Source organism: Labrus mixtus, chromosome 22, assembly GCF_963584025.1.
Source record: "Labrus mixtus chromosome 22, fLabMix1.1, whole genome shotgun sequence".
In the NCBI taxonomy this organism is placed as follows: domain Eukaryota; kingdom Metazoa; phylum Chordata; class Actinopteri; order Labriformes; family Labridae; genus Labrus; species Labrus mixtus.
Window position 1 is genome coordinate 4,595,658 of NC_083633.1, and position 9,059 is coordinate 4,604,716.

The 9,059-nt window shown below is 41.6% G+C and overlaps 1 long non-coding RNA gene across 1 annotated transcript; it reads right to left on the reverse strand.

Annotated features, from left to right (window-relative positions):
* Positions 1-7,253: 7,253 nt before the first annotated feature.
* LOC132956445 (uncharacterized) lies at positions 7,254-8,245 on the reverse strand. The gene is made up of 3 exons (XR_009666032.1): positions 7,967-8,245; positions 7,738-7,787; positions 7,254-7,383 (listed from the first exon to the last, which is right to left on the reverse strand). It is a non-coding gene; the product is annotated as an uncharacterized LOC132956445 (long non-coding RNA).
* Between the last annotated feature and the right edge of the window lie 814 nt (positions 8,246-9,059).

Below are 9,059 nucleotides of genomic sequence, written 5' to 3' on the forward strand. Positions count from 1 at the left end.
ATAGAAGTCAATGTGTTTTTTTCAGGGCAGCCAGTCAGAATTCAAGATTATTGATAAAGGTGTGCCACAAGGTTCATCTTTAGGTCCTCTATTATTCTCCATCTTCATCAATGACCTCTCACAAGTCTGTTCTGACTGTCAAATTCATTTATCTGCAGATGACACTGTAATATACTCCTCCAGTTCAGACATTTCACAAATTCAATACTCAGTACAATCTCATTTAATCTAGTCCAAAAATGGTTCTCTGTCAATAAGCTTCTTCTGAATAAGAAAAAATCATATTTTATGTTGTTCTGCACTCGACCAGATTCTTTGCCCTTAACAAAAAACTGGCATATTAATTTCCTGGATGGAACAGCATTAGAAAAAGTAGATGAATTTAAATATGTGGGCCTTTGGCTAGATTCCCAGTTATCTTTCAAACCTCATATCAACTCAATTTCTAAGAAAATATATGGTCGTCTAAAATCACTTTATCGTTCTGTTGAATGTTTTTCACTGCAAGTCCAGAGAAGAATCGTGACACAATTGGTGCTGCCAATCCTTGATTATGCTGATGTTATCTATGGGAACACCTCAGAGACAAATCTTCGACCCCTCACTATCTTATATAACAGTCTCTGTAGATTTGTTCTGAGGTGTCCATATAGGACCCATCATTGCCTAATGTATGAGTCCTTGAATTGGCTGGCTCCCAAGTCGAGAAGGAAATTTCATTGGTCGCTATTTACTTTTAAATGTATCTATTTTAATTTTCCTCCGTACTTGAAACAATTTCCCTAATCCCTTTCAGTTCACAGTATAGCCTAAGGCATACTGATCATCTATTTTTCTTCACACCAAGAATCAAGAAAGAAATTGGTCGCCGTGCATTTAAATTTAAAGCTCCATCAGATTGGAATAACCTACCTCGCTCACTTAGATCTATCACCTCTTTTCATATTTTTAAATCATCTCTACTTACTCATTGTCAAACATCCTGCTCTTGCTTTTGATTTTCTTTCTCTGTTCGACTTAGTCTGTCTGGACTTGCTCTCCTCTTGCTCGTGTACCTCATATCTACATGTATGTACTGTTCTGTACCTTGTGCCTTAATGTTGCGTACACTATGTGTGTATGTACTGTATAGTGTGTATGCATATATATATATGCAGAGGTTTTCCTTTCTTTCTTTCTTTTTTTATTATTATTATTGGTATTTTTTTTCTTGAGTGATTGTGAGTGTGTGTGTGTTTGTGGTGTGGGTGTCTGTGTTTAAATGTTTGGTATTATGTTTTGGATTTACCTTTTATTTTGATTTTGTATTATGATGATTCATTTATGTTTTGTAAGGACCCCCTTGAAAATGAGATGATGCATCTCAAGGGGCTATCCTTGAAATAAATTACAAATTACAAATCTATGGCAAGTTGAAAAGGTGCATCAAAGTTCGGTGCAAGCAGCACGAGTTTACATGCCAAGACGGCTTTCAACCCTCCGAAAGAACGCTCACAGGCATCTGTCCACACAAACTTCACATCTTTCTTCAAAAAGGTTAGTCAATGGCTCAGTAACCACAGCAAAGTTGGGAACAAATCTTCTGTAAAACCCATACATGCCTAGCACTCTCATGACATCGTGTCGGTTTCTCGGTACCGGAATATCGAGGATCGCCTCCACTTTTGCACGACGGGGCATTACCTTCCCTTGACCCACCTGATGCCCAAGATAGGTTACTGGTCCCTTCCCAAACTCACATTTAGGTAAATTTACTACAAGACCTGCCTCTTGTAACCTTTCAAAGAGCTGCCGTAGCTGTATGAAGTGCTCTTCCCATGAGCTACTGTACACGACCACATCATCAATATAAGTAACCACAGAGCTCAACCCCTGAGTGATGGTATTAATCATCTGCTGAAAAGTAACGGGAGCATTTTACATGCCAAACGGAAGAACATTGCAAATATACAGACCATCCGGTGTCACAAAGGCTGAAATCTCCGTAGCCCGTGGAGTCAGAGGCACCTGTCAATAGCCTTTCAGTAGGTCTAACTTAGAAACAACCTCTGCTCCTCCGATCCTGTCTATGCAGTCTTCAAGTCTGGGAATTTGGAAGGCATCAGCCTTAGTCTGCTGGTTCACTTTCCTGTAGTCAATACAAGGTCTCGACGTATTATCAGATTTTGGAAAAAGTACCACTGGAGAACTCCACTCACTCTGCCCATGCTCTACCACCAGAATGCTCAACATATAAGACAACTCTTCCCTCAAACACTCCAATTTAGAGGGTGCTAACCTGTACGGATGTTGTTTGATTGGAGCCGCACTGCCCACATCCACATTGTGCACCCTGGGACATCCTGGAACAGGGGGGAGAACTCGGCCAACAGAGCTTTCATCTGACTCTGACACTCTGCAGGTAGATGCCCAAGTTGGTCATCAAGCGACCTAAGAGCCTCAGATTTTCTCAGCCGGAACCCAACAGTTTCCGCTTCCTCACTGACATCTTCAGCAACCAGCCCACAGCGGGACCACGTGACCGACCCAGATACAGCTTTAACAGGTTTATTTGGCACAGACTCGTCTTTCTCCTGCCTTCGGGAGTGCTGATAACATAGTTTTTGTCTCCTACCCTCTTCACAACAGTATAGGGACCACAGAATGACGCACTTAAACCAGATGCATGCTGCGGCACCAACGCAAGAACCTGGTCCCCAATGGCATAATGCCGGTCAACAGCCTTTTGGTCAAACTGACCCTTCATACGCATCTGCGTCTGATGCAAATTCTCCCTGGCAACCTGACAAGCTGACCACAACCGATCTTTTAATTTGGACACATACTGCAGCATAGTGGTATCCGGTTTAGGTTGAAGCAACTGCTCCTTGAACAACTTCAGGGGACCTCTAACCTCATGGCTAAACACTAGCTCAAACGGCGTAAATCCAGTGGACTCACTCACTGAATCTCTCATGGCAAAAAGCAAAAACGGAAGGGAAACATCCCAATCCCCGGGAAACTGAATGCCGTAAATCTTCAACATTGTTTTTAGGGTCTGATGAGCCCGTTCAAGGGCCCCTTAAGACTGTGGATGATAAGCTGAGGAAACTGCTTGTGTAATACCAAGTTCGACCATCACATCCTGAAAAACTCCAGACACAAAATTTGTTCCCTGATCATGCTGCATCTGCTTTGGCAAACCAAACTGGGAAAAGAAACCTATGAGGGCCTCTATGATGGTTCTGGCTTTAATATTTCTTAAAGGGACAGCTTCAGGGAAACGGGTAGTGACATCCATGATGGTCAAAAGGAACTCATTGCCTTTCCTAGTCTTAGGCAAAGGGCCAACACAGTCTATAACCACTTTAGAAAAGGGCTCTTCGACCACCGGCACAGGGGTCAATGGAGCTACAGGGACTTTCTGATTGGGTTTCCCCCCCAGCTGACACGGGTGGCAAGAACGACAAAAAAGGTTTTCACATCCTTATGGAGTTTAGGCCAGTAAAAATGCTGAGTCTTTTGAATACCTGAATGGCCAGCTAATGGTGTCTCATGGGCCAAACCTAGCACCTCGCTATGATAGCCCTGAGGCAGGACTATCTGCCTAATCACACTCCACTCCTCAGTGGCAGGTCGGTTCGGTGGTCTCCACTTTCTCATCAGCACCTCATATTGTAAATAAAATCCCTCCGCCATGTTTGTACTCTCCTCCAAAGATGCAGCTGTCTCCCTGAGAGAGCGCAGAGTGGGGTCCTTTTTCTGCTCTGTAACCAACATGTCTCTGTTCAACACAGGAAACTGGTCCATGCCACACCATTTAGTAAAGACTGTATCTGCTAAGTCAACGGGGGAAACTTTCTCTGGGTTAGATGCTTTGGCTACCGTGTCCTCCTCAACCTTAGCAGTCATATCTGTAAGGACTTTCATGTGTGATCGGGTGACAACACAAACTGGGAAAGCCTCTGGATACTGCTCCTCTAAAACCTTTGTCTCAGCAACTTCACAAGGAGACAGAATGGGGGTTGATACCACCTTATCACCTGCCAAGTCATTTCCCAAAAGAAAAGTAACACCTTCCACTGGTAGCTCAGGTGTCACTCCCAACTTAGCATATCCAACAAAAATGTTCGTCCGAACAAACATCCTGTACAGGGGAAGAGCACTGTAACCACCTCCAAAACCTGTCACAGGCACATAAACCCCTAAAGCAGCTGTTTCAGGAAGATCTACAGCACTCTCTACCACTAGAGACTGCCCTGAGGCAGTGTCCCTGAGGACCATAACAGAAGCCTCAGCTACGCCCTCTTCTACAGCGACCGTCTCATCAGAGAGGAAACCATCAAACATTTTCATCCTGATCTCCAACTGAGTTTAAAGTCATTAAGTTGCACGCAACAGAACGATCGGCTTCTGCTCTGGACGGCCCCTTTCTTTGTAGGGCCGGACAACGAGACTTTATGTGACCAGGTTTTCGACAATAATGACAAATAATCTACCTAGAGAAAGGAGAAGATCTATCCCCTGAGTAAGTAGGCAGCTTGTGTGGTCGCCCACTATTCTCAGGCGGACGCCAACTGCCACTGTTCTCATTACTGGGACATGTCGTGAAGTCTTCTGTCCTGTTAGAGTGATTGCTAGATTTATCACGCCATGATTCTTTATGAATAAGGACATAATTATCCGCAGCCTCAGCAGCCTTTAACCCTGTTTTCACCTCAAGATCATTCAAGTAGGTCTGCACGGCTCTGCTTGAACTGCTCCAGCACCATTACTTCGCGTAAGTTCTTAAAATCATACACCTCGCTGGCTCTCAGCCACTTATCAAACGCTGCTTTCTGTTGTCTTGCGAAATCTAGATAAGTCTGTCCTGGACGCGGCCTGAACCGCTGTCTATAGGCCTCTGGAACCAACTCATAACATTTTGGGACAGCCTGTTGAACCACATCATAATCATCAATCTGACTTTTATCTAGCGCAACATATGCTTCCTGGGCCTTCCCTGTTAGGGAGCCCTGTATGAGTGTGACTCACTCCTTTTTAGGCCAGTTACGCTGCAAAGCGATCTTCTCGAACATCTCAAAAAAAGATTCCACCTTCTCAGGATCAAACTTCAGCATCAAAGACACACACTTATTAACATTAAAGACCTCTCGCTGCTCCTGACATCTACGATCCAAAGCACGTTTAGCTCTCTCGACTTCAAGTTTTATTTTTTTCAAGCTCTCTCTCTCTTTCATTCTCTCTTTGTTTCTCTCGTTTTTTCTCCTCTCGTTCTCATTTTTGTCGCTCACACTCTCTCTCGTTCTCTCTCCTCATGCTCTCTCTCTCGTTCTTTGTGTCAGGCCACTGCACAGTTTTCACTCGTTAAGGTTCATCACAGACAAAACCTGCTCACATGAATATATGTGTCTGTGATGGAAACACTGACATCTTCAGGTATTTTAGTGCCAGGCATTATAAAATGACAAAATGTTTCCAGACGTGCGCTCTGCAGTCTGATCAACTCAGTGTTGAGTTCCACTTTTTCAACGGAGTAAAATCAGTTAAACGACTTTTAATATGAGCGTGGCAGTCAGTTCTTCTACGTGTCCATACCAGTGGGCGCGCACTGTAGCTGTTCCCACTCAATGTTCTTGAAGCCAAAATATGCCGCTTAGGGGCGCTTCCATCTTGCGATTTTGACGTCATTTGGAGCCAGAGTCTGCGCAGTAGGGTCCGGGGGCAGGAGCCCTGGTAAGACGCCCCGCCCATTTAGCGTACTGCCCTGATGACTTACACAGCCCAGCTACGCTGAAAGCACTCTGCCGGTCTACGAGTCTTATGAAGAAATGTGTAAGTACAACAAACCACCGTATTCAAAGTCTAATATTTAAACACACTGTGTTTTAAAAAATCCCGCTATTTTGATCATTATTGAAAATATGTGGGCTGCTGGGTCCTCTGTTTTTAACGAAATTGTTCTATATTTAAGCTAGGTTAGCACCACAGACCGTAGACTACAGGTGGTAAGATATGTTGTATTTTGTTAGAAACTGATAGTCTGTAATGTGATTCATGTCTGCTTTTCTAATATATTTAAGTGAACAGTAAATCAATTGTTTTTTGTATCTTCATTTAGGCAAAGAAGAGATAAAAGTAGCTGGTCTGACATCTTCCACAGAGGTGAAGTGTAAGTTAAAATCATCTGTTAAAAGTTTATATCCTGTGATCTTTATTTAAGTTTCATAAGAGGATTGTAAAAACAAGCTATTGTTAACAATACAGTCTTCTAAAATTAAATAAAAATCACACTGAGTCATACACCAGCTAAATGTTAAATAGAAAGGTGATGTTTTCTTTTCCATTTTACAATCAAGAGAAACTAAAAATGACTAATTTCAACCTTCGTCTGCACACCTGTTACAGTGGTCAGGCTGGGGTCGCATAGTTTGAAGGAACCTCCTCTCTTTTTTCACCTGTGCCAGACGCCCTGCTCATCCACTGTGGTAGAAATGACCTTACACCAGCAGTTCTCCCAGATGAAGAGTCCTCTCTGCCATCACCCAGAGGAGCTGATCGACGTCTGCACAACTGAAGAAGGTGGACAGAGTCTGGAGCTTTGTGACAGTGAACAGTGAGAAGGCTACCATAGTCATCCTCAGAGAAAACACAGAGATCCTGGTCAATATTCAATGGTGATATTTTTTTTTTACATGATGTTGCCCTGTGTTTGAAAGGCCAGATGCTGGAGGGTTGTGTTGGATTTGCTTTTCCATCATATTTTAACAGTCAAACAATCAGCCAGGATCTTTATACTTCATTTGATTTTTCTTTGTTAAATTATTTTTTATACTTTCTCCTATGTCCCAGCAGTTCAACCTGTTGGTCTCCCTTACTTATTTTCCACATGGTTAATGAAGCCAGGGGTTGTTTATTGAAGTTTTTTGTTTTTCATAAAATGTTTAAATAAACTTTTTTTAAATCTGAATTGACTGTCTCTGATTAACTGGAGCACTACAAAGTGTTGGTCACAGTAAAATAATTTAGCAGTTAAGTTTATAGCTCACATTTGAAAAGGCCTTGAACTGACAATAATTTCTTCTAGACCAACAACAGCTAAGACAACAGCAAAGCTAACAGACGAGCTCAGCTTGTCACAGCCGGTCTCGTCTGAGATAAATGGCCTTCAAACTTATTTAATACTAAACATTTAAAGCCAATAAGCATAACAAGAGATGCATGAGATTCCATTTCCATTTATTCAATCACAGACTTGTCAAACAGTCTGGCATGTTGTGCTTCTGTTTTCAAGAGTTAATGACTGAAGAGAAGAACTCCATGGAGAGAGGACAGGAAACGCTCAGGGGACGAGTCCTCCATGTTGTCAGGGGTTGCTGATGGATCTGAATCTGAGGGCATTTACTATAATAAAGAAAAACAATCATGGAGTTAAATGTAAAGTATAATGAATTTTACTGTGATGTTTATGCCTCAGATCTGAAATCAGATCTGTCCTCAGGTTCTGCTAAACTTCAGCTTCTAAAGTTTGTTTTAAAGACAGGAGAACTATTTAAGAGGAAAAATAAAATATATCATAAAACATGGTGAATCCAATAATATGATCAGCTTCATGAATTTATGTTTTAAGACAAAAGTGTTCCTGCCACTTTCTATTGAAGATTATTTTAAACTGTCATCACATGGGCCAGCCTGATAAATTAAACTAATGTTAAATATTTTCATAATCAGACAGCCAATTTGTGTGCAGAACCTCACCAGAGCTGGAATCAGAGTCTGTACTGCTGTTTCCTTTAAGGACTGATTTCCTTGAAGACAGAAAGAAGAACAATTTAAACATGAACTTCTTGCAGAATCACAGAGGCTGTTAAAATCTTCTGCTAGTCTTCCTTACATTTTAAGAAGGATTATAAATTGTTACTAAAGTTACTTTGATGCTGATAGCGGTTACAATAACACAGTCCAATCATATGAGAGATAATTTTACCTTTGAGTCCTATGTGAAGGAGTTCTCTTCAGAATCAGCACTGCAAAGACAAGATGATGGCGTCCACCTTCACAACATGCTGCTTCAGTCTGGCTGCATCATGGTCACCTACAGGAACATCACAGAAATACAATCAAAGTACTTCACTTTATTTATCAGAGGATGTACTGTATGCAAAGTACAATTTTTTTTTAGCTGTAATTCCTCAAAAAGATTTGAGACTGCTTTGTTATTTGAGAGCACAGATTGTTTCTTTTCCCTTCTCTCTGTTTGCCTGTACATGACCTCTTAGTGCTATAAAAGATGTTACAGTAAATCCTGGATCAGCTGTACGGATGGTGTGACTGTGTGGTAAAGCTTTGTTAAAGTCGTCACGCACATACTCATATGCCTTTGGAGAGTAAAAGTGCAGTGTGGTGGCAAACTGCTTGTAAAATATAAAATAGTATTTTATTGGTGAGGTCCCCCAATCAAAGCGTCCTACAGAGTAGAAGCAGTGGGCTTTAGAGGGAGGAGACGAGCGCATTATGGAGAGGAGCGCACCGGAGGGGGCGAGCTGGGGGAGAGACGTGAGACCCGAGAAAAAGGAAATCCCAGTTTAAAATATAATGTTGGTGAAAAGAGGGAAATAGGAAGACATAAATATCAATGTTGAAATTCTTTTGAATGCAGAGGCTGTGGATGTTCAGTTTTCTTTGGCTATAAAAAGGCAACAAGAGCCTGTAGTTTAATCATGGTGTTTCTCTTTGTTAACGATTATTGAAGCGAAATAAAAAATAAATGCATGACATTTAAAACATTAACATGTGTGGGGAAAACCGCGATCTTTATGCCTTCTTTTATTGTACCTATGTCTCCTCCTACAATAACAGCAGCATGTTGTGTGTAACACTGATCTCCTGCATTAACACCTTCCTTTCAAAGGTGTTAAATACAGACACAGTCACGGCAATTTTTGTCAGGTTTTGTCAATTTTTAGTACAAATTCTCAATGAGCGTCATTAAATTTACAATATGATCAACTTGTGACTGTTGAATTAGTGTGTGTGGAAGACAATGCAGAATATTTATCAGTTTAAGCAGCATGATGCTC